General features: G+C 40.3%; 1 protein-coding gene and 1 long non-coding RNA gene across 3 annotated transcripts in view; one reads left to right on the forward strand and one right to left on the reverse strand.

Moving 5' to 3' along the window:
* MID1 (midline 1) overlaps positions 1-22,782 on the reverse strand; it is a 261,929-nt gene that overhangs the window by 108,594 nt on the left and 130,553 nt on the right. The gene's annotated exons all lie outside the window — the stretch shown is intronic.
* Positions 5,771-22,782, forward strand: part of LOC310706402 — a 386,819-nt gene continuing 369,807 nt past the window's right edge. The window contains exon 1 of the long non-coding RNA XR_014525838.1: positions 5,771-5,842. This is a non-coding gene — a long non-coding RNA (uncharacterized lncRNA). The remainder of the gene's footprint in view (positions 5,843-22,782) is intronic.

The raw sequence follows: 22,782 nt of genomic DNA on the forward strand, positions 1-22,782 counted from the left end.
GATTTTGTAAGGAGATTAAAATAAAACTTGGGCAAATGTAACCCATAAAGTAACAGAATGTTCCTAAATGGGTTAGGGGAAGTTAAGTGACACTCACTGCTTCCAGTGCCCTGCTAGCTCTCTTCAGCTAGGGTGGGAGTTGGGGACAGGTTTGCTTAACTTAAGCAAAATTGGCTGTTTCTAAAATAGGGAGCCTATGGAATCTTGCTAAATTAAAATTCAAGCTCACAGTTCAGTACTGGCATCCACCTGTCTCAAGAGAGAATGCAGTGTGCCTCTGGGAGTGAAGTCAAACTGCTGTGTTAGCAGCATGGAAGTGACCTTTCTGGGGTGCAAGCCTGGGCAGTGTTTTATGGAAGTTCTGGGCTGCCCTGATGACAACCCCCCTTTCAACCTCACTGACATTGTCCAAAGGAAAGCAGAGCAATATGTTTGGCACCAGTTGGACTTCAGGAATTGCTGGAAGGAGCCACCCAACCATCGTAGGGAATTCACTCTGGATCTGTGTAGGGTTTACTCCTTAGCCTTCCCCCCACTCCACTCCCAAAGATATCCCACAAGGCAGCGGAGGTTTGGGATCAGAGTTTCCCTTCTCTTAGATGGGCCACCTTTCCAGGTTGATGAGCCCCATCTGCCTCACACTTCCCTCTACAGCAGCCTTTCTCAACCTGTGTGTCCCCAGATGTTGTTGAACTACAACTCCCACCACCCCTAGCTAGCAAGGCCAGATCTCAAGGATGATGGGAGTTGTAGTCCAACAACATCTGGGGATACACAGGTTGAGAACCGCTGCTCTACAGCATGTACAGAAACTGCCTTCTTGACCATCTGACCCACTATTGGTCTTATCCACGCAATCTGCCAGATCCTGCCTTTGCATGCAGGATAAGTCCCTAATTCACTGAGGGTTTGAGATCCATCAGACACCCATCTGGTTTAGCCAGCCAGTCAAAGCTATTCTGGGGTGTAGTCACTGTCACATGCTGACAGATTCTAGGAGCCACATGTGAGAGCTGAGTGCAGGGTGGACACCAAAGGTGGACAAACTACCCTAGAAGGAGCATGATGTGTCCTTCACCAGAGGTACTACCTCTTTCCTAACATCCCAAGGTTGCAAATACATAAGAGCACCAGAAATATAGCACTTGAGCTCATTCACACTTGAACCAATGGTTTCTTGGAATGACAACATAAGAATACAGTCCTGAAATCATGTCTGAAAATGCATGAAGTTGAATTTGTGGGAGTGGTCGTAGGATGATCAATATTAATTTACATAATGCTATTCCAATTTGTTTACCTAACATTACTGAGAAAAGTTCTTTCCCTACTTACATTAATGCATCTATTTTCTTTAAAAATAAATCTGTGCTAGTACCAGCAAAAAAATATTTTTGGCATTTTTATTAAAAGGTTTTTAACACATGGAAGTGTTGGCTACATTTCCTTTCATTGCCTGTGTTTCTCTGGACAGATATCCAATCCTTTAGATTCCAGAGTCTGGTTAAAATTCATGTGGATTAAATTAGGCACAGGAAGTTTCTGATATTATATTCCCACAGCGTAATGAAATGGAGTGCATTAAATTTAAGCAAACCAATAAAAACACACACAACATGATAGAGTTCAAACCATATTGCCTAATCTCATAGTTTCCAAAGGGTAAGAAAAGCCATTACATGTCACCTTAGGTCTTTGCTAATAGATGCGTAGGTATTAAGCAAAAGTAAAGAATAAAAACAGACCATTCTTAAAATAATTAGAATAAATAGAAATGGAAAAGGGGGGGCATAGAAAATACACTGGAAATATTACTATTCCTCAAGGAATCTAAAATGGTCATGAGGGTCTCTTTTGCTTTCCCCTTCACCTGAAGTCCTAACAGGTACAGTCCTATCAAACAAATAAAAAGGTTTTCATAGTAAGACTTAATAGTAAGAACACGTTCACAAATAGGCTTCCTCGTCTGACAGAATAACAACAAAATCAAGAAATGCCATTGCATCCCCTTATAACTTCAAGCAATCCTGGAAAAGGAGGAAGTGTAGTATTTTTGTTTTATTGTGTTCTCAGGCTAATAAACTGGCAGTGCCTTTTGCAACAAAAACATTCAACATCCTGCTCTGCTTCATTTGTTTTGAAATACTAGGAAATAGTGGTACAGACAATCCCGGCTATAGGTGCAACTTCCAAACTGTGGGAAAATGGTTTTGTTCCAGGCAGTTTACTCTTTTCCTGAGCCCTTCACCCATCTAGACATCCCATAGTTTGATCACCTATTGTGGCAATTGGATCCATGTCGCAGCACAGTGGACAAGGAGGACACATGATAGAAGGGACATGTAAACTTTGGATAGTATGGTAGTCATCCAGTCATCTAATTTTTCTCGTCTACTTGGTCAACATCAAACTCACATTCTCTATTATGTAAAAGCAATTCTTGTTTTTATGGCCTGCTTTGGGGGACGCCGGGGGTGGGGAGGCAGGGAGAAGAAATTCAACACCAACAGCAACATAGATTTTGATTTCACAACCACATAATATTGCAAATCAACCTATTTTAATAACCTGAGGATGAAGTATTTTAATTTCTTTCACCGGGCTCTGTCATACCACCACCACCATCATCATCATCATAACCTAAGTAACTAAGAAACTTGCTCAGAATTTTACCATCTCTGTTCTTTTTTCCTTTTACAGCTGCTCTTCCCACACTGCTTAATAAACTTTCTGTTCCCAAGAATAGACATCTTTAGCAAGCCTGATCTTGCATTCCTTGTATCAACAAAACTCTTTATTGACTGACCTCTGTGTGCATTATGAGGGCACTCTCAAGACGTGGCATACACAATCTTGTGTGCCTTTCTGTGAATGTGTAAACATGCACATTTAAACAATCTGCCTTTCCGCCCCCCTTCACAGGACTTATCAACAGATCCAGTGAATGGGACAGTTACTACAATGCAAGAAGTACGTGATCATCCCTAATGCACAAGGATAAGAAATAGCACCGTAACAATGCAAAGCATTATAATCTTCCAGTGTGAATAGAGTGCAAATTATTTCACCTGTACAGTATACTACCCAACATTATTATAAACAGGACACCACAGAACAAAAAAGAGGTGGCTGGTAATGGGGAGAAGGAAGCAGATCTTAGAAAAGTAACTTGTCATACTGCAACAACATAGAATTAAGCAATTATAGCCATACCTGGACACATGGCTCATTGATTTCAATAGGCATCCACCTTCATATAAATGCCTTGGGCTTAGCTGCTGAGAAGATTGCTAGGATATTTCTCCACTACATTTACAAATGAAGGTAGGTCAGGAGGAAGAAAGAGGCCAAAATGCTACCGCAGGCGCACAAGGGTTTATGGCACAGCCAGTAAAAATTTCAAGTAGAGATAAATGATGTTTGGAGATCCAAGCCAGAATCAGTTGCTATGCTTTAGAGCTTAGGATATGATGGAGCTTGTTGCTGTTAACTACTTTCAAAATGTGGAAGATAAAGCAGGTAAATGTTTTCAAGTTAGGTATCCAAATCTACCAGACTCATTCATTCATGAGCTAGTTGCTTAAGCTATTACAATCTGGAACACATTTTTATGAATCCTCAAATATATATATATATATATATATATATATATATATATATATATATATCCCCATCCCTTCGTCCCATAAATTCAGGGTGGTGTAGATATCATTACATCATTTATTCTCACCAAAATAATAATAATAAAAGATAGAAATGTTTGGTAGAAAAAGACACTTGTCCCATGTTACACAGCCGCCTTACGACCAAACAGAGATCCACACTACAGTGAGGTAGCCATCATTTGAATCCAAACATTATGGGCTTGGGGGTGCAGAGATCATAGGCAACTGGGGGTGAACTTGGGAGAAGGGAGGGGAAACCTAGCATTTTCAAGAAGACTTTATTCATTGTGTAGGCAAGGAAATAAGCCCAGTCGTTTTTGGTGGGTTTGGGGATAGAATCCACAATGCAGAATGCATCTTTTGCCTTCCATTTCCTTATTCCATTTCCTTATTTTAATCTAGGAACATAAACACCTTAAATGGAGTCAGAGCATCAGTTCATCTAGCCTGGTGTTGCCCATATGGTGTTTGTACATACTGCTAAGCCAAAGCATGGCTTGGTAAATGAACATGGAATTTCCTGGAGAGACAACATTCCCCAGTCCTTTTAGTTCAGTGTAGCATGGCAGGGTGATCGAAACCTGGGATCATACTTAAGCTCCTTAACCACAGTCTATAGGCAAAGTTTGGCTTACCATGCTGTGTGAACTAGACCACTGACAATCCTCCAGTTAAACGTTATATAAAGTCAAGCTTTATATAAACAGAGAAATACAAATATTTGTGTGCAAAAATGAATGTACAGTTGAAACTTTGTGTGAGGTATGAAATCACTAGTCAGTATCTCCTATTTGCAATATTAGATACGGTAAGTAACCTGGTGCCCTTTACCATTTGTAAACTACTTTGAGGTTTTCTTTACAATCAAGTGGCACATTTTGTTAAAGAAAATGAATAAATATATTTATAGGGCTGTTGTAAACCTTTTTAAGGCAATGTGAAGAACACATTAAATCATTTAATAGTTGCTAAGGATTCTTAATGGAGGAGGAACCGGCAAGCCACTCCTGTATCCCTGCCAAAAAAACTCCATGGACAAAGGAGGCAGTGGAAGACAGGAGTGCCTGGCGTGCTCTGGTCCATGGGGTCACGAAGAGTCGGACACAACTAAACAACTAAACAACAACAACAAGGATTCTAAATAATGTCATATCATTTCCTGTTGTGCTGTTATCCACCTCAAATTCTAAGCACTACTTTTAAAACTATTGTGGCATTTTGATGCACATTTCATTAAGAAGTTGCTGTTTTTCAAGCACATTCATATCCCTTGGTACAGAGGTTGCTATAGTTACTATGTTCTATATGACACCATATACTAAGCAGATGTACGAAGCCTATGTGCATATCCATTTTCATTATAAATTAATTCTTTAACTACTGGCTCCAAAAGGCTCCACTCTCTTCTTCTCCCCACCCTTGAAAGAATTTCCAGAACTTTTAGGTCTTCTTTCTGAATGTCACTTTTTAACATTGCTTATCCATTAAGTCAAGGGAGAATTCTATGGCTTCTTTTGTACGTAGAAAAAAAGTAGGGAAGCTAGTGAACTCATTATCAAGAGAGTTTATAATTAAATTGAAGAATGAGTGAATCACTGGCTGCACTGAAAAAGCTCCTTCTTTTTCCAAAGGGTTTAATGAATCATAGAAAGATGTTTACAAGGCCCTATTCTGAACAAAGTGCTCCATGTTAGCATGGCAATGGACCATGTCACTTTTAATAGCTTGAACCTTTCTTCTTCTCTTTTTAAACGAACCATTATGGCTGTTCTATGTTGCTCATCCAACCAACAACTGATTCACCTGGTTTGCATTTTAAATCGCTGGACCTGAAGGTGATATTTAGGAAATCTACTGTCAGACGTGCAAACTGTGAGAAAAGAAAAAATGTCACACTAAATCATGACAGATTAATACGGTATTATTCATGGGCATATGCTTTCATACCGTCGGAAAGTCATGCTTAAGTAAGTTGCTTTTACACTAACAATATGTGGCAATTGTTCTCCTTGCCATCGTTAGGAGCCATTGAAGCTACATGCTTTTCAGTCCCATTGATTTTAAATAGAAGGGGAATTTGAGTAGGAAATGGGGTTTCATATGTGGGTTTAGATCATGGGTAGGCAAACTAAGGCCCAGGGGCCGGATGTGGCCCAACCACCTTCTAAATCCGGCCCGTGGATGGTCCGGGAATGTGTGTTTTTACATGAGTAGAATGTGTGCTTTTATTTAAAATGTATCTCTGGGTTATTTGTGGGGCACATGAATTCGTTCATTTATATTTTTCCAAAATCTAGTCCGGCCCCCCCACAAGGTCTGAGGGACAGTGGACCATCCCCCTGCTGAAAAAACTTGCTGACTCTTGGTTTAGATGCAGTTGTTCAAATGTTGGCTTGGTCCTCTGGCGAATAACCACTTCCTAAATCCTGCTGAGCTTGCACTGACCAGACCAGATGGTCTGGGCATCATCTGCTTCCCCCTTCTATTTTTATTTCTTTAAAAAAATCCCTCTCATCATTTACATGGGAAGAAAATAACTACGCCAACTCCCCAACCGCCATAGTTTCTCTCCCATGTGGTGTGTCTGGGGAATGGAAGGCCTCTCTCAATCTGCTCCTGTGTGCCCCTTTTCTTCTCCGATACATTAGGAGTTATGATGATGGAGCTTTCCACCACTCCACTCAGGAGGTCTCCAGCAGGGGACTTTCTTCTCCACCAATGGACCTCCCACTCCACTGGCAGAGATGGAGATACTCAATATTCTTCATTCACCCCCCCCCCCGAGGAGCTTTGGATTGCTCTCTGTGTCAATAAAAATGTGTATTTTATTAGGTTTGTTAAAAATATGAACAAAACATTTTGCTTAATCTCTGTCAGTCTCTACTGAGTAATTAGTACCTGTAGCATTCATTTCATACATTTATTCTGTTATGAATATTAACTGGCATTGATCCCCTTAAATAATTATTTTGCATCACTGCCTTTTGTCATGAAGAAATGTAGAAGACTGCATTCGCCAAACAAAGAAACACTTTCTAAACAGTGAAATTAATTTAACTAAGAATTGAAACTATGCCATTCTAGCAATTGGTGAATGACTACTCACATAAATTAACCCACTGAAGTATATGAGCCTGATGCCATGAATACAACTATAGTCATCTTTCAATATTCAAAGGATCATTTTCCAAATTTGTACAAAATAATTGCACAGCATATCCTAAAATGGGACAGGTTTCATGTTAAACAAATTACTTTTAAAAAAGCATTAACCAGCAGCCCAAGAGGATTATATGCTTAACAGAAATGAGTAGTAAACATGCAACCACTTTATTTAAAACCCAAAATAGCCAGTATATTTCTTGCATCAAAATTAAAAGTTTAAAATATTTTTGTGATACAGTGAACCATGTTAAAAATGGCCATGTGTTAATTTTTTAAAAATTTTTTTTAAAGTGAATATTTTTCATTTACCAACAATTAACCCCTCTGTACTGATCTCTTTTTAAAAACTCTCTCCTGGAGAGAGAGGGTTTGTCATCCTTCCTCCTATCAGTTTCTTCCTGTGGCTCACAGAGTGTTTTGAGGTTGCTACTGAAATTCTCAACGGTAGTCCTAGGCGACAAAAGTGCAGAATGAGGAATGCAGTCTATAGCTTACAAAAGACTTTCATTTCACAACACATAAATTGGCTATCATTCTGCTGCTTATGTTTCTAGTGTTAGCATCCATTTTCTTCCAAGTCATTGTGAAGTGAAGCTGTGCAGAGACAAGAAATAAGAATACTCTGGAGGAAAAACTTGTAAAAGTAGCCACAAATACCCATAAAACAAAAATGGCTATAGAATCATTGAAGGGGGAATTTATAAAATGTACTTTATAAAAGAGGTTTTATATCCGGAAGGAGGTCAGTTTTCAAAGATCATTTACAAGAATGTAAGAAAAATATGAGACTGCAAACAAGGTGAATTGGATAGTTGAGTCTGCCGTTGTTCCTTTATGCCTCTTTATACAAGATAATTAATGACCGCAAAGAGAAGACCACCAAGGACTGCACTGCTGTTTTATAGGAGAAATAATTCAAAAAAGTGGCAGAACATCCTATCTTTATTCTTTTACCACACAGATTTTAATCCTCAGGGAGCTGAGTCTGGTGGTGTCTGAGCAGCCTCTGGTGGCCATTAATAAATATCATCTGTTCTTATGACAGCTCTCGACCAGAAGGTCTTTCAGAATTGAAGCTACTAACTGGCTTTGCTGAAATGCAATTCAGAAATAAGATTAAAACAAACACACACCAAATTTGCCATTCGAAGGCACAGATGACTTAGAAAGGTAATTTTAACATAAATTTTATTTGTTGCAATTAGATTTTGTTTTCTCTTTTGTTTATATTAAAATATTTTTTATTTTTCTGTATGCTAAAAATCAAATGATTATTTTAAAAAATAAAATGTTAAGTATATATGAAATATATTCATAGTAGTATTCATCTATTAGTATCTTCCAAATGTTGCTTTTTTAAACCGAACACTGAAAAGGTTCAACAGAAAAGAAAGCTCTCTAAGAACTTTGGGATCAGGTAAGTCGCTTCTTTCAGGGGCTGAAGTCAGGCTGTACGTGGATCTGGTGTGAACCACTGATCCATTTTTGTCCAAGAGAGTTAGAGTTGCATATAGCACTTGAAATCACAACTGACAATTTAGACCGACACACAGACATGTGCACACACCAGATCGGCAGCTTTTCCAACGCTCTCTTTGTATTAACTTGAAAAATTATTTGACTTTCCCCTTATTGAGTTGGAAAAACGTGGATAATTTTTCCAAGCCAATCTGAGGGCTTGGGAAAATACCCGCTCAGCTTCTTTGCTCTCGTTTACAAGCCTTCAGCAGCTTCCCAGCCCGTCCCTCATTTCATCAAAACCTTTTCCCGCTTTCTCTACAGTTAACAAATGGTGGAGATGATAGAAGCAGCAAAGGAGGAAATGAGGGACTCCCTCACAATTCTCCTGCTTTTCATTGTGCTGATTAGCTAGCTGTGTGCTGGGACACCACAGCTGAAGGGGACATAGGAGACATTTATTCATGCTTGATGTTGTGGCATGCCTGTTATCCAGAAGCTCAGAGCAATAAAAAGGGAGAAAACGGGAAGCCTCCCCCTGTTCCCCACATGGCCACCTCTACTGCTCCCACTAGCCGCTGGCCATGAAGTAGCTGCCTCAGGCAGTGGCTGTCAGAGTACAGGCAGGTTCACATAATTGTTCCCCTCTGCTGATGGGGGACATCTGCCTTGAAGTCCCTAAGGTGGACTGCTTCACTATGGATTACGTTAAAGACACTGTCCCCTGTGTTTAAGATTCAACTTCCAGTCCAGTTGGCTTCTGTGAGTAGAACGAGGAAGTCAGTATCTTGTCCTTTGTCTCAGGTAGCAAAATGCCTTGGGACTGCTTTGCTCCCACCACTTCTACTGCCTGGCAAGGAAGAAGGGTGGTGCATCTGACTGATGGGGGGCTTGTTGGGGCGGCTTTTAGGAATGGTGAGGTCTTGGAGGTTCGTTGGAGTGGTAAAGCTGGGGATTATTCTCTGCTTTGGATTTTGTTGCAACACTGAGAAGAATTTGAGGAGTTGTCTCTCCTTAGAAAAGATAGATTACAAGCCAGCCGCCAAAGTTTATTTCTGAGCATGGTTTGAGACAGCTTCACCAGCATTGTAATTTTTCTCCTCACATAAGATTAACCTTGTGAATCAGCACACTATTACACATGTGGTTGTATTCAAATTTAACCATTAGAAATATTACAATATTAATACTTCAAAACATAAAATTACATGGAAAAGATCTACTAAGAAGATTTAGATACCTGGTTGGTGACCCACTTACGATTTTTTAGGAGAAGAAATTCTAATGAATAACCAGATGATGTACACACTCTCAAAAATATTTTATATTGTGCTCTATTTAAAATACACCATCCTGTTTCCTGGACAACTTGAGAATTGATAGGCTGATTACTATCTTTCACTGCTCCTACAAGCATCTCCTCCTGGATCCAGATGTGGATAATAAGCATCCTGTCCTTATTGGATCAATACATTTGGATCATACTCAAGAGTCCCTTCATAGTTCTTGAAACATTTTTAGCCATAAAAATTCAGCATACACACACACACACACACACACACACACACACACACACACAGTGCTCTTCTGGAGAAGAATCACCAGCTTCTTTCTTCCCACAGATCTTGCTTATCACAAACTAGAATGTGCCAACACATCTGGTACAATAAATCAGCAGATAACTCTAGCAGCTTTACGCTGGGCTCCGATTTTTGTAAATACAGTGTTTTAGAAGGCCTGCAGCACAACTGGAAGGCATAGTAGAAAGACTTCCTAATGCTTATTAGATTGAAATAATCAGCTAAAACTTCTTGCCTCAGAAATGGTTGATCACATATTCACACAGCACTGAGGAAGTGAAGAGATTCCCTCTAAGATCAATTGCTCTGCTGCAGAGCTGTGCGTGTGATCTGTGCATGGGAGCCTCTACCATGGGGTCACCGCTAGGGACGCACATCCACATATGCAAGGGGAATGTACAAGGAGAACTGCACCTGGCATATAAATCAATGGTGGAATCCATTACTCTCATAGGAGTTGTGTGTACACTGGCTGGACCACACAAGTAATATCCTTGATTTAGATAAATATATAGATACATCCTGCATTTTATTTCCCCCAAGATGTGGTTTTTAATATTTTCAGATAGCAATCAATTCCGTTGAAATTCCATGAACATTTTTATGCATGAACTCTTTTAGGCTGGGAAACTAGTGGACACTTTTTCCAATTGCGGCCACTACCTTGGCTCCCAAATGCCTTGGGAGCCAAACATTCCGGCTCCTGAACAATCGAAAACCAGAAGAGATTGTTCCGGTTTTTGAATGTTCTTTGGAAGCTCCTGCAGCCAATTGGAAGCTGTGCCTTGGTTCCCAAATTGTTTTGGGAGTCGGACTTCTGGAACAGATTAAGTTTGGGAACCCAGGTTCCACTGTATAGCATAAGAGTCAGCAACTCATAGATTGGGGTAACCACTGCAAAGGTGGCAAGCTAGCTCAAATGATACGAATGTCGCAGGAGCAACAAGGGGTCCAAGTTAAAGTGGGAACTGATCTGAAAATCTGTTTATTGCTTTGCTGAATCCTCATATAGCAGATTCACAAAACAGTTCTTATGGAATCAGCCAGCATCTGAGAATGTGGACAATATATATAGAAATGGATGAGGATGAAGACACTAAGAACTCACCATTGGCCCTACCAATGAATAAGTGGAAGAATTCCAATTCCAACCAGTTCCAGTGTTTGGCTGCAAGTTGTTTTGGGTTGCCTTTGGCATGATAAAGCAACTAACAGACTTAATAAATAGCAACAACAACAATCTGAACAAATTACTCAACATGGGAATGTGGTACTTCTCCGTCAATAGTATTGAGGTAGGTTTCAAACCATGTGTTATGTGGAAATCCCTGTTAGCCTTAACCATGGATAAGGTTAGTACCACAAACTTCCTTAGCCACAGCTAAGGGGGGAATCTGCCCCAAGGAAGAACAGGAGTGTGCATTCATGTGGCTGGCTCTCAAATTGATGAGCTTAGCAGGAAGCCAATCATTCATTCCCTGCTATTCCAATTTCAATTGACTGTAGCATTTTGAAAAATGTGCGTGGGAGGGGCAAGGGGTGGAAGTCTCAAGGGAACCATTTCCACAGTGTTGTCTACCACCTCAATAATCTTTTCACCCACTCTATTCATTTTTAATTTGGGAGGCAGACATATGTTCTTGCAAAACAGGGTGAGGTGCAGATGTTATAGCATAAATCCTGCCTTCCCCTGCCTTCACTTCTCAGACATAAAACATGCTGTCTTCAGATCTTCCTATGCTTCAGATAGGGTGCCCGCTCCCCCTATTTCCTTTTTATTTTTTAAATCAAGTGCTTTTCATATTTACCAGTTCCAGTGTTGCTGAGCACTGAAACATGGTTGTGGTTCTCAAGAGACAGGCCAGCCAACAAACATTGTGAACAGCTCCCTTCAGCTGTGAAGAGTAAGTTTTACTGTCTCTGCTGATTTAAATACTTTATTTATTTTGTAACTTAGTTGTTGTTTGATTGTTGATGTAAGCTGCACTTTGAGTTATCAGACTAAATTGTGGCATAAAGTACATTGCTTTAAATAAATGAGTTTATTCAGATAGCCATCCCATTAGAACACAAGGAGTTCTGCTGGAGCAGAGCAAAGGTCCACACGGAGAGAAATCTTATGTGCACTTACACAAAACTAAGCCGAGTTCAATTGGGTCTTACTTCCTAATACGTGCAGTTAGACCTACACTATGAATATGTCTATTCAGAAGTACGGTAAGCCTCTCTGAGTTCAATGGGTCTTACTCCCAGATAAGCACATATAAGGTTGCAGCCTTAGTTGATATTCCAAGCCAATTTCCCTTTGTGGTATGCATGTACTATTTTCATTGAAGCCATTGGGACTTCCACAAATATATTCCGGGAAAGAATACAGTCCTTGATGTCTTAGAACTGCTTGATGTCTTAAGTACTGAAGGGGAGGGGAGAGAGTTTGCTTCTGCAGAAATCCCAGTGGAATTCCTGCAACATACTTCAGAAATCCCACATTGCTTTATACTGAAAATCAGTGCTATGTAGCCCTAAGGGCACAAGAAAGGTCATTTGCCATAAAGAAGAAAACCTGTCCTATATCCATATTCTTTTGTGAGTAGTATTTTCTGCTGGAAAACATGTATGCATAGGAAAGCGGCTTACACTCACCCTGAAAATGAACTGGGCCTTTTCAAGTGTTGCATTTTAAGGCTTGAAATCTATCAAAGAGGGGTTGGATTGGGTTGAGTGCTTGAAGCGGCACAATTTCCATCACTGATTTGTACCATGTCCCCAAAGGGAAGAGAACTCGAGGACCAGGATGGCATAGCAGATGGCATTTTCTGCCAGGCATGATGGGGCCTGTCCTTTAACCCTATGGTTCCTAGCGGAAGTAGTATTGGTGGTTGGGCAATATGCATTTTTCTTATTTATTTTTTAAAAAGAGCATCCTTGCTTCTTATAGAATATTTGTAAAACAGATTACAAAGACACCATAAGCCTCCACTGTGATCTGTCATATCCCAAGATACCTAAACCTTTTAATATTTGAGAAAGGGGGGGTGCCTAACACAGCAATATTCAATTAAGCTGCCTAGTATCGAACCCAATGGTAACAGCAAGTATGTTAAATATATGAAACTATCCCTCTGCATTATTAAGCGCTCTTGGGCTGGGAGTTTAAGCACAAAGCATTTCAATTAGCGAGAAAAAAGTGTTAACACAGAGAGTTGCACCTTTTTCTAATTTATTCTTATACATGTTTTGTTGTTTTTAAATAAACCAGAGTGGAGACCAAATTTTCATCACCTTGATGACACATAAGAATACAGATGAAAAATAAGCCCCAAATAAACCTCCTAATAGTGAAGATATGACTGCCAAATGCTCGCCAACCTTAAAACAATTAAATGTTTTTCACATTAACAAGTTTAGTGATTTTTTTTTTCTACCATTGAGCCCTCTGTCTGCTACTCTTGGAATGAGGAATATGGAGGCTTCAATGTAGCCAGCCTGTAAGTAATTTATAGCTTTGCAGGGTGTCAGGTGCAAAAATTCATGATCCCATTTATCACCACAGGCAATTTTTAGTTGTAAGGAGCACAGCAGGCATTCTGCAAGAATGAAGAAAAACAGTAATGAGGGAAAGGCAACAGTAGCATCACCCAGAAGTCAGAGAGACATTTCTAGAAACTTAATGACTTTTGTCCTGGGTAGTAAATGAACACCATTAAATCATCAAGTAAACTGCCATTGAAAAAGAAGCATCATACAATTGCTTTATCTGTTTTTTGCATACCTCAACAGAATATTGATTTATTTATTCCTATTTCAGCCTTTCCCCCATTATGTAAAGTGCGTGTGTTGTATTCAATTTAATAACTAGAACACAACTAAGAAATTAAGGATGTACAAAATTTCCTTCATTCTTGATGAGAAGAACCTGCTGGATCAGAACAAAGACTTGCCAAATCCAGCCTCTGGTTCCCCCGTGTCCAGTCTGGTGCCTAAGGAAAGATGACAAGCAGGACATAGGCTCGAGATCCCTTTAGAGATGCTGGTCTTTTTGACTGCCTTCTGAACCTCTCACCATTCAGGTTCCTGATCCTAGAAGATAGTGTTAGAGGTATCCACTTTCTCCATGCATAATTTAAAAACCCTATCATTTGCCTTTTACGTTCCTTAAACTATAAAGCCTCAAACTATGTCTTGTTTGTTTGCTTTCATCATTTGTATGCTGCCTCATAACACCTAGGGCAGTCGCTTCAGTCCCTGTAATTTAGGTTGGTTCCTCCCCCCCCAACTCTACAGTAACAATTTTTGAGATGTGGTGACCAAAACTGTACATAGTATTCCAGTGTGGTCACACAATATATTTATATAAAGGCATTACAGTATCAGTAGTTTTATTCTCATTTCACTTTCTAATGATCCCTAACATATAGCTTGCCTTTTCATAGCTGCACCCCTGGGTTGACAGTGCCATTGAGGTCTCCAAGACGGCCCCAATATCTCTTCCTTGGTCAATCACTGTCAGTGTATATGTATATATGTGTAGCTAGGATTTTGTGCTCCTATGTAGATCGCTTTACACTTGCTCATATTGAACTACATTTGCCTTTATAATCCCCAATCACCCAGTCTGAAGAAATCCTTTCAGAGCTTTTTATAATCTCTTTTTGTTTTTTGCCACCCTGATCCTTTGGTAGTATTGGCTCACAAAACCCACAGCGGAATTCGAACAACATCATTTGGTTCCCAAGTAGGTTTCAAACAGTGCTCTTTTCCCCCTGGTGGTACTCAAAGGTACGCAGTACCGCCATCTTTGTTTCTAGCAGGAAAAGTACTGGTTTCAAATAATTTCATGTGAGTAGCAAAATAAACATTACATGGAAATATATGTAAGTAAGGACACATCCTTCTCCCCAATTGAAATAAAACCTTAGGAGAGTGCAAAATTTAAAAAGAAATGTGAAAGTAGGCAGAGCAGTATACAGTGGTGCCTCGCAAGACGAAAATAATCCGTTCCGCGAGTCTCTTCGTCTAGCGGTTTTTTCGTCTTGCGAAGCAACCCTATTAGCGGCTTAGCGCTATTAGCGGTTTAGCGGCTATTAAAGGCTTAGCGGCTATCAAAGGCTTAGCGGCTTAGTGGCTAAAAGGCTATTAGCGTCTTAGCGGCTTAGAAAAAGGGGGGGGGAAGCAAAAAAAAAATCGGAACACTCGCAAGATATTTTCGTCTTGCGAAGCAAGCCCATAGGGAAAATCGTCTTGCGAAGCAGCTCAAAAACGGAAAACCCTTTCGTCTAGCGAGTTTTCCGTCTTGCGAGGCATTCGTCTTGCGGGGCACCACTGTACCTCTCCCTAGATTGTTCTACAGACAGTTTGGACAATTCCTCATAGGATACTTGATTACAGAATGATAGAAGTAAACTATCTGGAATTCTAGGGGAAGATTGGGGACAATTTAGTTTGGGTAAATTGCTGCTAATGAGAGGGTTAAAAAAAACCTTTCCCACTCTTTCTTTTCATACTACTCTTGCTTTAAACTGTTTTTCAACTACAAGGGCTTTGGAGATTTCCTGACATGCATGTGGGCATAGGATAGGTTCAGTATTGTTTTATATGCACAATACACACATACATGTTAGTGAACATGTGTATGTATCCTACAAGGATCCTTCTGGCAGGATTCCTAGTCTAGTTTTTCTGTAGGTTGTGTCATTGTTCCTATCAAATTATGCTCAGTTTCTACCTGTCTGTGAGCATTACTCAGTGTCCCACGAGACTGTTTATTTCTGTAATGCCATGTTGAGGAATGAGAGTGGTATTGGCCACAGCTATAAATCTTGAATCTGCTCTGATGTTGTGGTACTTTTATCATTTTTCCATGAGGCAAGGCAAGCCCTAACATGATCCCCACTGAACCCAATGGTTCTGGTGGCAGAATAGGAGGGGAAGTGCATTGTATGTGTCCCAACTCTGCACCCACTGCCCACAAGGCTACGCATGAGGTGTAACTGACAGGGCAGTTGACTGCTACTGCACCTACTCAGAGGGGCCCTTCCTCAGAACAAGGCAGTGTGAGGAAGCTCACCCATGGAGCACCTGTGCTGTCACCATCATTTTGCCACAATGGCATCCAATGACTGTATCAAGATCCAAAATTTTTGCAATTACAGTGGTACCTCGGGTTACGTATTTAATTCGTTCCGGAGGTCCGTACTTAACCTGAAACTGTTCTTAACCTGAAGCACCACTTTAGCTAATGGGGCCTCCTGCTGCTGCCACGCCACCGGAGCATGATTTCTGTTCTCATCCTGAAGCAAAGTTCTTAACCTGAAGCACTATTTCTGGGTTAGCGGAGTCTGTAACCTGAAGCGTATGTAACCTGAGGTACCACTGTACTAAAATAGTCTGAAAAGAGTTTGATGCCGCTGCAGGAAGGCAGTGGTGCAGGCGCCTGATGAACTCTCCCACAATGCCTCATGCTCTGGGGGCAGCCTCACCCACAATGCCTCACTCTGAGAAAGGGCCCCTTCGAATGAAGCATGGAGGGCTCGTTCTGCTGTCTTGTCAGCACTGAATGGGTAGGGGTGGGAGAAGATGAGAGATGTAGTTGAGGTCAGGAGGCAGTGAAGAAGAGGCGAGGTCCCCATCTGAGATGGAACAGTGTATTGTGCTGGAACTGCTATAAAGTGAAAAGTACTGGTGTCTGAATGCACAAAGCCTTGCACAGGGGAGGGGGAGAGAATGGTGGTGGGATACACAGCACCTTTTATAGTCACTGAGAATTGCACACAGAGGCTGTAAAGACCAGAAGATAAAATTGGCAAGTCTTTCCCTCCTCCTTTATAGATGAGTACATAGAAGAAGGGAGGTGGAATAATAATAATAATAATTAATAATAATAATAATAATAATAATAATGGAATGCATTCTGCTGAATCACTGAGAATTATGCACAGAGGCTGCACAGAGCAGGAGGTTAAAGTGCACTAAATAGGGAAGCGCATAAAAGCTGATCTTTGTAGTCAAAGATGGTAAAGAGCAGGGAGGGGACTTTGTAACAAATATAACCATATCGCTACAGCAAAGGGTCTTCTTGGATGTGCGGGAGGGATGAGAAAAAGGATCCCCTACTCCTTGGGTCTAGCTGACAATTCATGAAACTTAAACAAGATGTTATTCATTTTTCAAATAATAAAAAAGAGAAGAATAACATCACAAATGGCAACAGATGTCATGGTGAGCACAGCATGAATGGCAATGTACACATAAGGATCAGATGCCTAACACAGATCCAATCGCAATGAGAATATCCTAGAGGGGCACGCAGTTTCATGGTTCTTAACCATGGTAACAAAAATCACATGTGGAAAAAGCATTTGCAGTACCCAAATGACATTAGCACATGAAAAGGAAGCGATCCAAGTGATACCCCATTAAGTGTAAAGTGACCTTTACTTCCTTCCAGTCCCAATCTAGGCTCTCTATCTGACATGTCATATCAATTTTATCCTAATTTGTTTTTTAATGGGAAGGGAAATACACAAAAATTATGTGTTATATTTTTGGTACAGGCTCCTTAGACTTTCACAAACATTCACAAGTCTCTGAACCCAGGAAGAATGTGGTTGCTCCAACAGATTTCCCCTGAGTCCTTGGGCTCTCGGTGGTATGCAGGGGGACTGACCAAAGCCACAAATATCTTAGCTAAAGCAGAGGACATGCCAAACAAAGAAAATAAATTTCCCCTTTATTTTGCAAGAGTGTCCATAAAAACTGTTAGTATAAAACATATTCTAAAGCCTGTTTATTTTGGAGGTTTGGTGTCTTAATGTTCTATCCTAGGTCAATATTTGTGGTACTATAAAATTGTTATTGCAAAATGTACAGAACAGTGGAAGATAAATCATTATTCTGCATTACTCTGAAGAATTCTGGCACATTTTCGTTTGTTTCTTGGAGGAACAGCTTGACGCAGCAAGTGAAAATTTTTAAATTTGTCCCTTCATTCTGCCATTTTTGGAGTTTGGACTTACAGCAATCTCCATTTTATGGGTCAGTACCCCTGGGCAGATACTGTGATTAACTTTAAAGAGGCTTACTGGGAAGAGCTGACAGACACATTTTCAACCTAGAAAATGTCATAATGCCTTTAATTATTGCATCTATGGTGCACCTGCATTTCATATACTATGGTTTTTATTAGAGAGTCCCAAGAAGAAAGTCATAGAGAAGGGACAGAAAAAAGGAATAAAGTTGATCAGATGGTGACAACATCTAAGGCAGACTAATGATAGGCATTTATATTAGTATTAGTAGTGTGGAGAGAATGGAAATTCACCAGAATGGATTGGTTGACAGTGGGTTCAGAACAAACAAAATGAAGCATTCCTTCACCCATTTTTGCCATACTTCTGAAGCACTAACAATTTGCTGATTAGTGTTGGGGAAGCCTTGACTACAGTGCTTCCCAAGTGACAACAACCAGCTGAGAAGTCAGCACTTGGAAGTGCTGCACAAGGGGCTTTGCCTGCAAAGTCTCTTTCGTCCAAGTCCTGCTTTTTACCCGACCACACCTGGTAACATATATAACTTTAAGTGTAGGGCAGGAGGGTGTGGCTTGGCTGAAATGGCTTCACAGGATAAATAAAGAGGTCTGGTGGGTCTTATGAAGCCTGCAGGCTTGAAGATCCCCAGTCCTGTACTAGATACACTATAAATGGTAAAAAAGGTAAAAGACCCTTGAACAGTTAAGTGCAGTCAAAGGCAACTATGGGGTTGCGGCGCTCATCTCACTCTTCAGGCCAAGGGAGCCTGCGTTGGTCCACAGACAGCTTTCCGGGTCATGTGGCCAGCATGACTAAACCACTTCTGATGCAACGGAACACCATGACAGAAGCCAGAGTGCATGTAAACGCCATTTACCTTCCTGCTGCAGCGGTACCAATTTATCTACTTGCACCAATGTGCTTTTGAACTGCTAGGTTGGCAGGAGCTGGGATGGAACAATGGGAGCTCACCCCGTCATGGGGATTTGAACCGCCAACCTTCTGACTGGGAAGTCCAAGAGGCTCAGTGGTTTAGACCACACTATAAAACATAGTCGTCTCCATCATGCCTTGCTTTTGAGCTTCCCAGGGACTTGTGGCTGACAACTGTTCGGCTTGATGAACTCTTTTCTTTTCTTTTTTAGATTTGGCAAGGAAATTCTTATGTATGTAGTCTAGGCACCAGATTAACACTTCCATTGCAGATGTAAATTTATATGGTCTACTAGATGCTAAATGAAAATATTTTAAATCATTCAAAACCACCAAGTATTTGTGGCTTAGCACAGAGCATATGCAGGTGGAAAACACATTACAGGATTCCTTGTACCACAACATGATACCTACCTAGGCTATTATACTTGTCCTTGTTTAGTGTACCTGTTCTGCTATGTTCTTCAAGATGTCTGAAGCTTTTACAGAGTTAAATGTTTGAGTTATTTACCTCACATATGCAAACGATAATTTTTATTTCCTGCTTAACTTTTGCTGTATGATTAGTTATAATTCACAAGTACTTGTGAGTAATTTTGCAGCCCCCTTGGACTAGACATTAAAAATGAGTATTTAAACCAGTTATCTCTATTTAAAAAAACCCTGTTGTCACTGGTCTAGTCTAAGGTATCCAAATTAACTGATATAACAGTTACAGTTATAAACTTACACTGTGTGTGTATATATATGTGTGTGTGTGTGTATCTAAATATATATATACATTTAGCAATCACCCTTCTTATTGTCAGCCGTCTGTATCGTGTCAAAAAGTTATTACACTTTCCCCTCAACATATGCCGTACTTTAAGACGATCTAAAATCAGTTCAGCTGCCTTGCTAGTATTTGATTTTTTTACTTTGGCCACTCTCTAATATAAGCTGCAGAATGGGAACGTCCCCTGAATAGGCTGCTGGTTCATTCTTTTAGGCATGTTTAGCCTCTCTCAGGAACTGGGTTTCTTCCTTTAAACAGCAATTAGTGGGGGGGGGGGGCAGGCTTTGGGGAACATGCATCTCTGCTTAAAAAAGCAAACATTCCCAGACCTATAAAGATAGCCACCACTGCTCCATGCTGGGACCAGGGCTAATTAAGATGTTGATGGAGTCTGCACTAATCATGGCTCCACCACAGTCTGCTGGATTAGCATGTAAATTGGTAAACCATGTTCTGAAATTGCCTCACCATCTGAGGTCTAATTACTGGCTAGACATAACAAACAATGGCTGCATTTAGAATAAGAAGTGTCCATGTGAAAATAGATGTTTTTGCTTTTTTAAAAAAATCATGAGATAGGCTTGAGTATGGGTAGGCAAGCTAAGGCCCAGGGGCTGGATCTGGCCCAATCGCCTTCTAAATCTGGCCCACGGACGATCCGGGAATCAGCATGTTTTTACATGAGTAGAATGTGTACTTTTATTTAAAATGCATCTCTGGGTTATTTGTGGGGTATAAAAATCCGTTCATCCCCCCCAAAAAATATAGTCCAGCCCCCCACAAGGTCTGAGGGACAGTGAACCAGCCCCCTGCTGAAAAAGTTTGCTGACCCCTGGGTTTGAGGGTGGAGAGAAGCATGTTGTGGAAAGGAGGCATAAATTTGCACATGCACACACACATTTATAAGCAGTTTGGTTCATAGCCATGATTCAGTGGACTCAAGACACTAAGTAAGGCAAACAGCACACAGCTGAGGACCAGAAGTTACAATTGCCTTACAGTGGTGCCCCGCAAGACGAAAAACTCGCAAGACGAAAAACTCGCAAGATGAAAGGGTTTTTCGGTTTTTGCGTTGCTTCGCTAGACGAATTTCCCTATGGGCTTGCTTCGCAAGACGAAAACGTCTTGCGAGTTTGTTCGCTTTTTTCTTAAAGCCGCTGGAAGAGGCGCAGTTGCGACGGACCGTGCTTCGCAAGACGAAAAACATCACAAGACGAAAAGACTCGCAGAACGAATTAATTTCGTCTTGCGAGGCACCACTGTATCTCAATATATTTGTCAGCATTATCCCAATGACAGCATCTTCAGTATACACTTTCTGTATTTTAGTTCTACGGAACTTGTTGGGACTTTAGTGATGAAACAGCAATATAGCATTTAGTCTCTGTAGTGTGATGTCATGTTTTGTCGCAAAAATACATAGCAATGTGGATGAATGTATAAATGAAGCACAAAAGGTAAAGGAAGTAGTACAAAATCCTGCGTGATTTTCAAACATTATAGTCACAACAAATAACAAATATTATACCAAATGTACAATATCAAAACTGGCAATGCACATTGGTCCCAAGTTCATTGGTGCAATAAAGATTACTAAATACTTCAGAACACATAGCAGGAGGTAGATTCCTATAACTATTTTCTACCTGTAACACAATTATTTTCCCCAGTCATCTCTTAATAATATCTATCTGTAGGAAAGTCTTAAGAATGGAAGATGCACTTGGTCTTACTCACTGATTCTTGACTATAAGCAAATTATCTTCAGCTTGAAATACCATTCTTAATCTTACAAATGTCACTAGGATTAATCAAAGCAAGATTTGAAAAATAAAATAAAATAGGGGATATTGTCAATATCCATTGATTGCTAGAACGCAACAGAGACTGCATTGTTTTGAAGTAAAGGAATTATTAGGTTTGATGTGCATATGATTCCCTGAAATAAAGAAACAGAACTCAAGAAAAAAGGCATGTTGCAAACTTTACTGAATATATTGCAAACTGAACTGGCCTAAAGCAGGTTCCCTGTGGTCTATTTCTAATGGAAAACCTTTCTACCAACCCACAACGCACAATTTATTAGAAACATGTTTACAATTTACCAAAGACAATTTATATCCTCTTGTTTCTATCTGGGGTAATGTGAACATTCAGATTTTCAAAATGTATCTACTACTGGCTTTGGTCTGCTGAGACTGGTGTGAATCAATAGTACATTTCCAACCATTTTTCTGGAAAAGGTTTCACTAACTAATGCTGCCTGAAAAACCCAACCCTATACACTGGGCATGTAGGTCACGAAAGCTACTTAGTAGTAGCTATTTGATGTGTGTTCAGTCTCCCATCTCCAATACAGGAGCAGATAAATTGCCTTCTAAATGGGATATGAAATCAGAGAACACAACAGGCATTAACTCTGATCTCACTTAATCCATTGTAAATCACAAATTGTTCCACTTACTGAGGTCACAGCAATACTGAGCAGATTTCTGAGAATGCCTAGACAAGAATGATAGAAATGGAGGCTTGCCATTGGCTGTCTCAGAGGCTGTGTTTTTGTAGGCATTACAGGGTGTTTCTTGTGTTTAGCTGCCAATACCAACTGCCTTCCTAGCATTCTAAAAGGAATCAGCCTTTAACAAGCAGCGTGAGAAAAATGTCAAAATTCAACTGCATCTGCTATAAAATAGTAATAAGAGTTGAATATACTTTTAACATGCAACTCTGAATGAATTCTACTCCCAGTGCTTCGGAGCCTCAAAATAATTGAGAAAAGCAGAAAATATCCTGTATGCAAAGACATATCTTTCTCTGCTTTAATCAGACTGGAAGAAAAGCATAATTTATCTCTCCCAAAGTGCCATTAACTTGTATACCTGGGGAAAGGTTGCAGAGAATAATCACTGCTAGTCTCTGGCACTTCTCTCTGCAGGACTGAAAGCATGAATGGGCTTGCCTAATGCAGGGATCGCAGCAGGTCACAAGAGTGAAAAGTAGCTTCTGAGATAACACAAACTTGTGAAAATAAAAAAATTCCTTCCAGTAGCACCTTAAAGACCAACTAAGTTAGTTCTAAGCTCATACCAAGAACTAACTTAGTTGGTCTTTAAGGTGCTACTGGAAGGAATTTTTTTATTTTGACTATGGCAGACCAACACGGCTACCTATCTACTACT

The sequence above is a fragment of the Podarcis liolepis genome, assembly GCF_965112155.1.
Source record: "Podarcis liolepis genome assembly, chromosome: 4".
NCBI lineage: Eukaryota > Metazoa > Chordata > Lepidosauria > Squamata > Lacertidae > Podarcis > Podarcis liolepis.